Source organism: Fukomys damarensis, unplaced genomic scaffold (assembly GCF_012274545.1).
Source record: "Fukomys damarensis isolate Sample0158 unplaced genomic scaffold, DMR_v1.0_HiC HiC_scaffold_9, whole genome shotgun sequence".
Classification (NCBI taxonomy): domain Eukaryota; kingdom Metazoa; phylum Chordata; class Mammalia; order Rodentia; family Bathyergidae; genus Fukomys; species Fukomys damarensis.
In genome coordinates this window covers 11621482-11635105 of record NW_022900921.1, presented here as the reverse complement: position 1 = coordinate 11635105, position 13624 = coordinate 11621482, and the positions used below count along the sequence as shown (strand labels likewise).

The following is a 13624-nucleotide window of genomic DNA, read 5'->3' as shown; positions in this document are numbered from 1 at the left end:
ATATATATATATAGTACATTGCCATATAATGTAAAAAAAAAGATCTACCTGTGAACAATGCAACCAAGTAAACATCATAGCACCTACAGCACCAAATAAATCTCAAATACTGAAAAAAAAAAAAAAAACTTTTGGTTCCAGATGATTTATGTGACTACGTTAATAAGCATGACTTAAGGAAGTATCACAGGAAGTGATACTGAAGATGAAAGCTGAAGGGTACAAAGGAGCCATACATAGGAAGATAAGGAATCTGATATAGTAAGTCCAAGTGTCCCAGGCAGAAACCATAATGGGCTGTTCCAAAATCGTTATATTACAGTTCAATAAATGGGGAAATAGAATAGTGGGAGATAAGATGGAAATTTAGTCAAGAGACAGATCCGGGAAGTTTCTAGCCAAAGGATGATAGTTCCCTGCCTGCTTGGGCTTTTTGCTCATTTCTCACTGTTAGAATTTCTAAGTGCCAGGATCAGCCATGCCCCAAAGTTTCCATCAAGTGGCACTTAGGATCAGTCCTGACCACAGCTCAATAGTGAGACCTCATAGTCTTTCCCTCCACATTCTTCTGAGCCTGAACTGTGCCTCATTCATATCAGGTTTCCGGATTTTAATATAGGAACCTATGAGTTGGAACAAAAAAAGCATGCCTAAGAAGGATTTGTTTCTGATAACCACCTGAAGTACTCTGTGACAGGCAGCCAGCTATAAGGGCACCAAAACAGAGGCTTCTAGGTGCAGTGCTAAAGCAAGGTGCTAATTATTCTTTCTGAATTATTCCAAATATTTCTGAACCCTGGGGCACTGACTATCAAAATTTCTCAACTGAAAGAGGATTCTTAACAGAACAGTTTATTCAATATCTTTAAAGACTCCACAGAACCCATGGTTCCAAATTATCCTCACCATCTGTAATTTGGTATTCTCTCCTATGGTTCTTGATAACTTTCCAGTTTATTAAGTGTTCTCAAAAGTGTTGACACATACATTAATTCTTCCTTGTTTCCTTCCTCACAGCCCATGTTGTCTTATGAATCTATCTATTCTACCTCTTTAATCTCTTATCTAATCTGTACTCCTGATAGCCCATTACCGTGATTTCACACCGGTTTTCCTATTGTCTGGGGTTGTGTGTTAAATATTGCTACAAAAGTAAAGATGGGAAAACCTAAGCTATGAATTCCATTCTTGTGCTCTTTGGTGATATTTAACTGAATCAAGATTTTAAGAGTCTAGTTCCAATGTTGACACTACACTGTAAGACCAAAGAGAGAAATAAAAGAATGTCCACATAATGGTAAAGATTTTGAAACAAATCAATTTCTGTTTCTCTAAAAGCAAGGATGTGCTGGAATCATACACAGCAAGCTAGTTACAGATTTTCTACTTCCTATCTAGTATATGGTAACCTAAGCTATTACCTCCAACATTGGTTTCAATATGGAAGGCTGAAAGATCTACCGTAACACTAGACTAAATCTCTTTTTTAAATGTTCAAAGTAGCCTTGAGGTGTTTGTACTGGTATCCTCCAAGTGAGAGCTATGGAAAGAGAAGTCCCAGTGGTCTCCAGAGCTCCAAAGTTGCCATTTTCTCTAAGGAGACTACATAAGTGTATTAACTTGGAAATGAGAAAGCTTTAAATCCCACTTCATGAGCAGCTTTTGAATATTAGAGCAGATTCCAAAACAATGGAATTATAGAGTTCCAACATGAAAATTGATTGTGTAAAATTGATTGTGTAATTATTGTGTAAAACTAAAAAACGAAAAAGAAAAGAGAAGGTATGAGATAAGCATATGAAAAATATGAAAAAGGGATCTGTGTAGATGATGAAAACATTATGAAGCTCTCCTCAGCTGCTAAAAGGTCAAGTATTTATGAATTTTCATATATTAAAAATTGATAACAGCACGACCTCATTAAAGAGCTAATATTAGTAGAAAAGGATAGGTCAGTGTCAAAAATAATGCCCGATTGCCAGGGCAAGTTACTTGGCTTAGTCAACTTTTGTCAACCTCAAGAAAACATAAGCACAGGCAGGACACAACCTGTCATTCCCAATTAACACAACCTCTGGTTTGTCCATGTTTGGTGTCAAAAAATCATGACACATCTGCAGAGAGACAGCCATTAGACACCAGTCTCACATTCATACCTGTCTCATATGCAACCCTACCCAATCATTTATTAATGTCACCATCCCAGGTTTGTTCACCTTTTTTACATCCATTTCTTTGTGTGTAATGACAGGATGGCCAACTATGGAAACAAACCAGGGAGAAGACTACCTCCTTTGCCCAACAAACTGGCATGATATTAACCACAGTAAAAGAAAACACACCCAAAAGGGTTGCCCTTGCTTGTCATCATCTAAAAACAAAGACAAGGACCAACACCTGAAAGATCTTCATAGACCAGCTGTTTTCCTTATGGACCTGTGTTGACTCCGATCATTTCTACCTACTGAAGGACTGTGTCAGCCTGCAAGTGATTGCTAGTAGAGGGACATGCACAGTAGATGGCAGATCGCCCTAAGACAAGTTGGTCATTTATCCCTTCTGAAAAGATCCTTAGACAGAAATAGTCCTGGAGCTTCCCATATAAAAACTTATCAAGCACCAAAATGAAGCTTGTCTTCTAACTAGCTCCTCTTTCTATTTTTTATCTCTTTAGTATCCAGAGCTTGGATCAATTCCCAAAGTTCAGTACAATTTTCTGAGTTTATAGGCCTTCCACAGTTCCAAAGAAATATAATATAAAACTCTGGTAGAGTGAACCAAGCTAATAAAATTGAAAATGCAAAATACCACCTCCTCCAACACCCCATACAGTGACTCTAGCAATTGGGGGATTTTCAGGTCCATTAACACAAATGTGTTATCGTATTTTTTTTTTTTTTTTAACTAGAGGTCAGTGTTGCCTTGCTGCTCCAGACCTACGCTGAGAAATGTGAGAGAGGGAGATCTGCCTTGGTTCATCCTACTGAATTTGCACTATGCCTGGATCTGTCAGGTCCTAAAGAAAGATACAGCCAGGAGATTTGGGGACTTCCTAATGTGAGTCAAGTTGGCAGCCCCTGCTCTTGGCCTCCACTGATTGGAACTTCAGTTTCTGACCCTCAGGAGGCCAAACCAGAGAAGGAAATATGCACAGTAGAGTAAATGCGGAGACCTCTGCATAAACAAAACTACCCCCTTTCACATGCCAATTCCTATCGTCTAGGAAAGTCAACTTTTAGAACAAATACACTCCCCGTAGGCCAGAATTGAAAAGAAGTAAAACATTAACATCATCCCACATGCCCAATAATAGTACAATCACTTAAAAGAATGTGGCCTCCATAAGGTGGACTACTCGCATCCCTATATATTGGGAGGATCTTGAATAATTTTTAATTATGTGGAGAAACTGAAAATGTTATGTTAGAAAGTAAGATTCAAAATTATTATTTATAATATAGTAAAAAACTGTCAAACCGTTATGTCTACATGATTTCAATTTCTGTTGTTTAATACTTCTTAAATGAGATGAGGTTATAATTATTAATCCATGTTCATCCTCCTATGATGTCTGAGGCAGAATTTAAGCTGCTTAAAGAAATTCTTTCTTGGAAGTTCACTGAGACACAAGAGAATCATCCTCCTCTTGAGAGAGAAGCCAGGGGCCTGAGAAGCCCAACAGGTGGTGTAGAACAGTGGGTGGGGGTGGAGGCGGGGGAGAGGGAGAGAGAAAGAGGCAACAAAGAGGAGAAAATCCTTCCTGCCCTTCACAGAAATGTGGTTGACGATGGGTACTTCTTGACGGACCACTCATACATCTTTATATTTGATCCTGCTTTGTGGAAGGGAATAAATATCACAACTTTGTAAGAATTATATATCTACTCTACAATCTCCACAACAAGTAAGTTTTAAGCTTATATGTTGTTTTGTTTGTTTGTTTGAGACAGGGTCTCACTATGTAGTTGAGACTGACCTAGAACTCACTATGTAGTCCAGGCTGGCCTTGAACTCACAGCGATCCTCCTGCCTCAGCCTTCCGAGTGCTGGGATTACAGACGTGCGCCACCACACCTGGCAGTTTTAGCCTTCTATTAAGTAAAACAAACAGATCAAGGTTTAAGTAAAAACTGGTTCCTCACAATTTTTTTGGAGGGAGACTATGGTAGATAGGTAAGTTAGACATCTTGTAGGCAGTGAGACAGGGCCACCCTCAAGGCACCAGCCCTTAAAGAGCCAACACAAGTACAAGCCATGGAGAATGATTAAGGCACATTTACTAGCATTATAAGGCACATTATTATTTTTTAAAAATAAGTCGTTCTGTTTTTTTGCTTTGTTTTGTTTTTGTTTTTTGAGACAGGGTCTCACTATGTAGTTGAGACTATCCTGGAACTCACTATGTAGCCCAGGCTGGTCTCGAACTCACAGCAATCCTCCTGCCTCAGCCTCCAGAGCAGGCGTGTGCCACCACACCCAGGATAGGGCACATTATTATTAGCATTATAAGGAAGAAAAGAGGTACTACCTCCCTTAGAGGAAGGTTGCAGTGATTGATAATCTAAATGGGAAATTCCTTGTGTGTGACTTGTTTTCCCATTTGACCCCCATTTAATCAATATTACCTGGGTGGCTGTACTTGTAATCTTAATAATTAGTCACCGGTTTGCCCCAACTCATTCCCATCTTGTGAGTTTCCACTGGATCTTATAGTTTTGTCCCACTTTGTACCTGTCTCACCTCATGGCTTTGCCATATAAAATACCGTTGAAAAGTAGGGTGGACCACTTATTTATATTATATTATTTTGTATTATGATGGACTATACATAAGTGGAACAACCCACTTCCTGGTCCCCCTTCTGTCTGTTTTAGACAGAAGCTATCTTTCTCTCAATAAATTTTTCTTACTCTTAACCTCCACTGTTTCTAGACTTCATTCTTCACTTTTAGAGAACATGAGCTCGAGTTTCAGGTACCTAGCAGATTTGGGAGTTACATCTATCCCCCCATATCAACATTAATGAACTATGGCTGCTCTCCCTGCCTGTAGAAATTACAATGTGTCTTCATCCTTAAACCATAAGGCCAAAGCGATGACAGCTTTTTAAAATGACTATTTAACAACTATTTATTATCTCTGTACTAGGCACAATGGAGTGTATCTGAGACGTCAGAGACATACTTAGCAAACAGGCCCTTCCCTTAACTGAGGTAAAAGTGGAAGCAAGAGGTCAGAAAATGGTCTCTAAGGTTACCAACCCTTGATAATGCCAAGTCCTTCCTACCCTGTGAATGTTCACTGCAAAGTAGGAGTCAAGGTCAAGGTACATAGTCCATTTGTAATTAAACATCATGATGAATCAATTTTAGTCTGGAGCCACTGGGAGTTTAAAATATCAAAAGTTCAAGACAGTTCCCTTAAAAAATGATGAAGTTCTTGTTATTCATTATAATGCAATGGCAGAAAGTGAAAGGTTTGTGAGGTGAATTAGAGGTGGGGAAAGAATTCCACGGATCTAGGCTGTGTAATTTGGAGGCTATTAAAAATCCTTTCTTTTAATGCATTTGTTACTGAGAAGCAGTTGCCCAGAGTTCGTCAGTAACAGCTCAGCATATGCTGAAAATCAATCCCAAACAAAGTTCAAAGAAATCCTTTCAAAGCTCTGTGTGAGGTGACAAATGGTTGCTAATGAGCGATGGAGGCCTTCTCCTTGTTTGACTGACAGGTGAAAGGATAGCTGACTGGGAAAGGACCACCTGCTCACTCCTGGCCCAATTAAGACCTCCAACTGTGTGCAGTATCATGAGGTTCACATTAATTGATTCCCATTCTTAATTTGCCCCAGAAAAATCCAAAGTGAGATGGAAACTCTGAGAAATGATCAGAAAATAAACTGACATGGATTGCTTCAACATTTCCATAGCCTTAAGCTGTCAATAATTTCTTCTCTTTTTCCTTCAACCATGATGCTCCTCAGCTGCCTTTGAACTCTCCCCTCTACCTTCTTAGAAAGAGGGATGCCAGAGTTTGTTCCCACTCAGACCCCAGTTTTCTATCCTAACTGATGTGGGCCAGCGAGCATACTTGATTAGCACTTGTGGCTTCTCCAGATAATCCAAAATGATTTCCCCAGATACGACATCATGGCTATGAAATTATGAACTTCTCCCTTTTCCACTGCATTTGAACTGTCCTTCATTTTTACAGAAACCATTCTTCCTGCCTTGCGCTTATAATATTCCACATCTCAGAAAAGTTTGTTGTAATATTTTATTTAAAGGTAAAATTGGCATTGTATTCTTTATAATGGACTTTTTGGATTGAGATGACTGCATATGTTCACTGACAGATCTAATTTTAGTTTAATATTAGCAGTGATGACAACAGTAACAATAATCTATGAGCTTGAATAGTTTATAGTTCAAAAGGGATGTAAGGACACAGGAGTAAATGACTGTTCCTTTTTATTCAATTTTACTTGCATCTGAAGACAATTTCACTAAAACTAAAGGACATGTGATAAACTGAACAGAATTAAGTAAAAATATCTACATGTAATTCCTAGAACCTGTGAATGTCACTTTACAATATACAGCAAGAGGGACAATAAAGTTCTCATTAAATTAAGGATCTTGAGAGGGGGAATACCAAGGTTCCTTACAGAACAGAGGCAGAGGAAGATTTAATTACAATAGAGAAGAAAATGATTTGGCCACAGAATCTGAAATTGAAAAGATGTGCTCAGTTTTTGAGGAATTCTCAGTAGCCTCAAGGAGTGGAAGTGACAATGAATTAACTTTCCTCTACAGCCTCCAGAAAGAGCTAGCCTTCTCAAAACCTTGATTTTAACCTCTTGAGGCTCCCTTTAGAGTTTTATCCACAATTGTGAGACAACAACTTCGTGTTGCTGTAACACTAAGTGCAGTCAGTTGTTATAGCAGCTATAGGGAACTAATACAGAGCTCACATTCACATAGCTGGTATCACCCCCCTGGCCAGATCCTCTAAGTTCAAACTCAACTTTCATGCACCATTTTCACCATGCCAGGCAAACTGTTTTACCTAGCTAGACAAAATCCCAGAGCCCAGAAATGGAACAACAGGGTGTGAGCGGAGCGTGGCAGGCAGGCAGGCCCAACAGATTGCACTGAAGTCAAAGCTTCCTCTTGACCAAACCAAGATTTTCCTGGTAAAAGTTGGTAAAATGAACTTACTGCTGAAACCCAGCTTTCATGCAGAGAAAGCAGCTGCCAAGAGAGCTGCCAAAACACTCTGAGTGAGTGTCACCGCTAGCTGTGTCTGTCGAGAAACCTCATGGGGAGGAAAGCCACATATTTTTAGGGAATTATGTGTATGGCATACAATTCAAGGCTGAAAGTAGTTTTCCAGCTGTGGCTTCAGTTATCTGGTTTGACCACCTATGCAGATGCAATTTTCCAGTGGATTTTCAGATCTCCCAGCTACTTTGTGGGCGCCGAATACTTCCATCACTTAGTACTTACCGAGTTCTTAGTTGGCCAGGTGAAAGGGAAGTAGAGGTGAATCTGGACTGAGTTCTTACCCTCAGGAGCTATTTACAGTTTGATGACAAGTTTCTAGAGATTGTGTTTGAGGTGGTTAAAAAAAATGGTACACTAGCTATTTGAGAGCCGCTGGCCCTCTAAAATTGACCAATAAAACACTGGATATTAACAAAAAGGCAGTATACTGAGGGTAGTAACCCTGTAATATGTGCTACTCATTAGTTATTGCTGTAGGAAGTACTCAGTAATATATGAGGAAGAAGAAAAGCGGGACATTTGTAGGCATGCCACTATTAGCACTACTGCTTCATGGTTTCTTATTTTCATACCTTTTCCCTACCAACCTCTAACTCTGTAAGACTGAGGATAGCCCAAACCCAGAACATATCAGCACTTAGGAAAAAAAAAAAGTTTTCGATTAATGAACAATTCTCATGATGCTGAGATAATTCCAAGCATGAGCAACCATTCATTCACTCTGCTTGACCTTGTCCTAGCCCCCAAGCCCAAGATGGCCCCTCATTTGTACCAAGTACTACATCACCTTTGGGACCAGAGAATAAGTAACTATGATGCTATTCGCTTTTTGAATCAGCAAGGTACTACGTCCTGTGGCCAAAACAGAGGGTGTTACATAAAAATAATAAATGCAGGCAAGTTTCCCACAGAAATACAACACCCTCTGGCTAGTTTCAATTCCAGTATAAATATTTATGGAGGAGGTTAGCTATAGCTCTCTGTTTCTACCTGTCTGTCTGTCTGTCTGTCTATCTGTGTATACACACACACACACACACACACACACACACACACACACACACACACACACACACACACACACACACACACACACACACACACACACGGAGACAATGTGACAAATTCTGCTTCTTGCCAGTTCTAGAATGGAGAAGAGAAGCCCCAGATTTCTATAGCTCCCTGTGTCACTTAAAAGAATTAATCATTTCACACCAGACGGAGACCATCAGTGAAGTTCGCAGAGGGAAGTTTGGAAACCTGAAGAAAACAAGGCTTTCCAGCTGCCACTGTGCCTTCGAGTTCCTCAGAGGAGCTCTCAGCTCTGTAGATCTGTTCACATCTCCTTGTGTGTGATTTTTCAGGCTCTTCTCTGTGAACTGGAGACTGACTCAAAGGTGTGACTTTCTCATCAGTTTCTCCTCTCAGGAGAAATTGGAAATATGTCCTCCCTCTAAGCTTCCTGAATATTTCTGTAGTCTGAAGATTAACTGTCTCACTACTGTTCTGTGTGTTCTGTGGACAAGTATAACATACCTCTTCCTGCCCTTGATTTTCTGCTGTTCATCCGTGTAGGAGTGAAAGTGCCCTAGGCCAGCATCTGCCTTCTCTGGCTCCCAGAAGTGTTTCCCTGGCCAGCACTCACCTAGAGTCAAGGAGCCAAGGCCAGCCCCTTAAGCAATCCAGGTACTATAAAGAGGTGTTTGGCCTTCAGGTAGTGTGGGGATCATTCCTGCAGGCTGCATTTTTCATCATTAAAACTTCATGCAAATATTGGTCAAGATAGAAAACAAAGTCACACCTGCTTCTCTTGTCCAAGATCTAGAATATTCACCTGCATTTTCCTGGAAGAAGAGCCAGGATTGCCCGGAACAAGGACTGAGAAGCAGAACACTTTCTTCAAAATCATGATACTGGCTACAAACACTTCCCTCATCCCTGTGATTTCCAAACACTGGAGAGTGAAAGTTAATCATGAGTGTCAACTTTGGCTGATCCCTCTTCCTTGAACCCGGTTCTTCTGATACCCATAGGTTCAGTTCCTCATTTCTTAAGGCCTCTACTCAAATTTCACTTTCTCTAAGGCTTTCTCTGATGATTCAATCTGAAACATTACCCTCTTTTGGTCTATGGCCCTCTTTTCCTGCTTCATTTTCCTTCACAGAACTTAGAGCCAGCTGTTACATTGTATATTTGTTTGTTGTTGGTTTTATCCTATTACAGTGTGATCTCTTAGAGTGCACACTGCTACTTAGGTGTCTTTGGGTCACTTCTGTGTGTATCCCAGCACTTAGAATGACCTTCAGCTGGTAGTTGATGCTGAATATATTTTCTTGATGGAATAAATGAGCGTGTGCCTTTTGTGTTTAGTCAGCTTTTCATCACTGTAACAAAATACCTGAGAAAAATCAACTTAAAGGAGAAAAAGTTTATTATGGCTTACAGTTTCAAAGGATTACGTGCATGATCACTTGGCCTCAGTGCTTTGGTTTTATGACAGTGCTGTACATCATGGCAGGCAGGCACATGTACCAGAAGAGGTCTATTCACATCATGGTGTCTCAGAAGGAAAAGAGAAAGAGGAAGGGGCCAGGATCTCAATATCCCCTCCAAAGGAACATCCCCAGTGACCTAACTTCCTTCCACTAGGCCCCATCTACTAAAGAATCCTTCACTTTCCAATAGTGCATCACCCCTTTAGCACATGGGCTTTTATGGAACATTTAAAACCCAAACCATCTTATGTTGAATGCCAGATTGTTCTATGTACACCAATAGGACATCTATCAAAAAGACAGAAATGGGCCTGAAATGCACTTACCTTCTTAATAACCGTCTTCAGACTTAGAACCCATGAATTGAATTCCTTTTAGCCTTTCATACAATCACTCTATGCCAACACTTATTGTTCGCTAAGGCAGGCACCAAGACAGAGGTGGAGAAAGAATGGGACATCCATGGTCCCGGCCGACACCTGGACGGGGCACACTGACACTGACACTGGCACAGCAATAGCATTCCATCCTCTGGACGGATAGTTTGAGGGAACACAATGCCTGGCCCCAATCTCCTCTACAGTCCTATCCTCTTTTAAGAAGTCACAACATTACTCTGCGCTTGAAGAACCAACAAACAATTCTCTTTGAATACCATCTGGTATTTAATTTGTAGGAAATCATAATGGTTTATGATAGCCCTCAAGAAGTATCTTATAGTGAAGAATTTCAGATCAATTACAGGAAGGAAAGATGGAAATAATATTTTCTGCACTACCAGCCTGCAATAAACATGTGCTAGTCTCTCCCCATCCCTCCCTCCCTTCCTCTCTCTCTCCTCTCAATTTTGTTCTGTTTGACCACATTTACAAATATATATATATATATAGACTCATTGAACTCTTATAATAATCCTCTTGCCATTTATGCTAAAATTCCCATTCTAAAACTAGAGGAAGTAAGGCTCAGAGAAATTTAATTTGCTCAAAGCAGCAGAGCTGCTAAGTGTTGCCTTGAGATGCAACGCTGGGTGTATGTCAATGACTGCCAAGCTCAGATCTTTCTGGTTCTTCCAGTCTTATTTCATAAAATTGTGTTTACACTGTCAATGAGGTAAGCCCCTTACAGCATCTCCCATGACTTAGCTTTAACATTTCTGTACACAGTGAAGATTGCTTATTGTCTGTATGTTCTGATAATGTGCTGAGCTTCCTTAGCATAGGGAAAGCAAGCCCTGTGCTAAAAAGAATGCATTCAGATGAGTTAGACAAGAGCTTAATCAAGCAGTGTTGACACAGGGATAACTGAAACTCCTGGGCATGGCAAGAAAGGCCGAATCCTGGACTATCCAGCACTTCTCTGGGATTTCACCTGATGGCTGAGGTGGAGAATGAAGAACAACAATTTACCCTTTCCTTCGTAGACTCCATCACTGGCTTTCTAAGTGACCTGGGCAAATCATTTAATGTCACACACTTCCCTTTCTTTATCGGTAAGATGAGGTGGAAATAATACTCAGCAGCCCCACACAGGACAAAGATTCATATAAAAGTCAAGCTCCTAAAATGAAGCGACACAGGCATGAACACAGGATTTTTTATTACTACAGGCAGAAGTTCATGGAGGAAAATGAAAAAGGGGAGGGCCTTTAAATTCTCTGTGACAGGACTCAGCTGCCCTCAACCATCACTGCCAGGCAAAATCTTGTACTTTTTCCACTTTCCCCCAAAAAGTGAATAATCAGAGGGTTCCACCTGCAAAGTCTCCCTCATCCTACCTTTGCATTGACACACTAAAGAGCTCACCATGGGAAATAAAAACTAGGAGTGATAACACCAATAAAAAGAAAAATAAACCCTACATTTGTGAAACACCATGCAGTTTACAAACATTTTCATAGATGTTGATAATTTGAACATTACAACAATCTTTAGTAACAGATTATCTTTCCCATGTCACAGATAGGAAACTGAGACTCAGAGAGCTAAGAACTGGAACTGATGGCACAGATGGGACTCAAAGCTAGGTATTCTGACTCCTCATTCTATGATCTTTCTATACACTGGGCCAGTTAATAACATAAGCCATATCACTTGTTAAACACATTAACTCCCAAACAGTCCCAATTGTAAAATAACTACCTTGAGAACAAACCTTCCCTACGCAATGCTATTACTTAGTTGATTTTACTGCCAAAGACTACATGATTTCTTTTATTTTCAAAAAAGTCCAGGATGTACATGCCAGAACATTCACTTACGTTTCCCTCGTCATTTGGACTTCAAATTAGGAATCATGCTCTATGTAATTTTCTCCAGCAATGAAGTTAACAGATTCCACTGTCAGAGTTTCAGCTCTCTTTTCATTACTTTTGGATGGAAGAAAACACTTGAACAAGGTGTAGAGGAAGGAGCTAGCCAAGTTTAGGGATGAAATTCGGGAACCTTGGAACAGCCACACACAGATATCTGCAAGAAGGCAATGCATTCAAACTCACATTTAGGATCAGTATGGATTATCTGAGAAATTGGTCTCCATACCCATTTACAGCATTGGCTGCCTACTGGGTCTCTTTAAAACAGGTTATCCTACACCACCTGACAATAGGTACCTGCAGCTATAACAATTTCTATATTCATGTAGCATGCGTAGTTTTATTCATTTGGGTATTTAGAGGATTTTCAGGAGGCTGTGGGAAGCAATCATGAGAATTAACTCTATTAATTTTAATCTTTTTTTCAGCTTTAATTGAGTTTATTGGTACATTTTAGGGATACAGTACAGTTACATTCATTGTTGGGATCTTGTACCTCTACATGACAAGTCTTGATTCTCATTTTTCCCCCTTACCTCTGCCCTCCCTTCACCCCCTCCTCCCCTCCCCATCTACAAACACTTTATTTTCATCTTTTCATTCTCTCACATTTTTTTCTTTTCCCTTTTTACTCTTCCCCTACCCATCCCACCTTCCCTACACCTTTGGCTCCTTTCTTCCCATTTCTAAATGTCAGTAATCTTATTAGAATCTTATGCATTGTTGCAGATTATTCACACCAGGGAAACTATTCGGTATTTACACATGTGTGACTTATTTATTTCACTTAGGAGTATATCTTCAATATGTATCCATTTTCCTATGAATGAATCTATTTTCTCATTCTTTATGGCTGAGTAATATTCCATTTTATAGAAAAACCACAACTTCTTTATCCAGTTTCCAATGGATGGGCAAATAGGCTGTTTCCAAGATTTAGCGACTACAAAGTGTGCCGCTATAAACATGGGTGCACATACTTCTCTGTGATATGATTCTTTTCGTTCTCTTGGAAAGATACCCACCAGAGGGATGGCTGGGTCAAATGGAACCTCCAGTCCAAACTCTTTGAGGTGTCTCCATATTGATTTCCATAGTGGTTGCACTAGTCTGCACTCCCACCAACAATGGAGAAGGGTTCCTTTCTCCCCACAACCCTGCCAACATTTGTTATTGTGTGATTTATGATAGCAGCCATTCTTTGTAGGGGGAGGTGGAATCTCAGTATTGTTTTCATCTGCATCTCTCGAATGACCAGTGATGTGGAACATTTTTTCAAATATTTTCTTGCAGCTTTTACTTCTTTGTCTGAGAAACGTCTGTTCATTTCGGATGCCCATTTTTTAATCGGGTCTTTATATTCGGGGGGACTGATTGTTTTGAGTTCTTTATATATCCTTGATAATAGTCCTTTGTCTGAGGAACAGCTGGTAAAAATTTTTTCCCACATTGTAGATTGTCTCTTAGTTCTGCTGATGGTTTCTTTTGAAGTACAGAAGCTTTTTAGTAAGATGAGATCCCAGTTGTTGATT

At 40.0% G+C, this 13624-nt stretch overlaps 1 long non-coding RNA gene across 6 annotated transcripts in view; it reads right to left on the bottom strand.

Moving 5' to 3' along the window:
• Positions 1 to 13624, bottom strand: part of LOC104860936 — a 645196-nt gene that overhangs the window by 260451 nt on the left and 371121 nt on the right. The gene's annotated exons all lie outside the window — the stretch shown is intronic.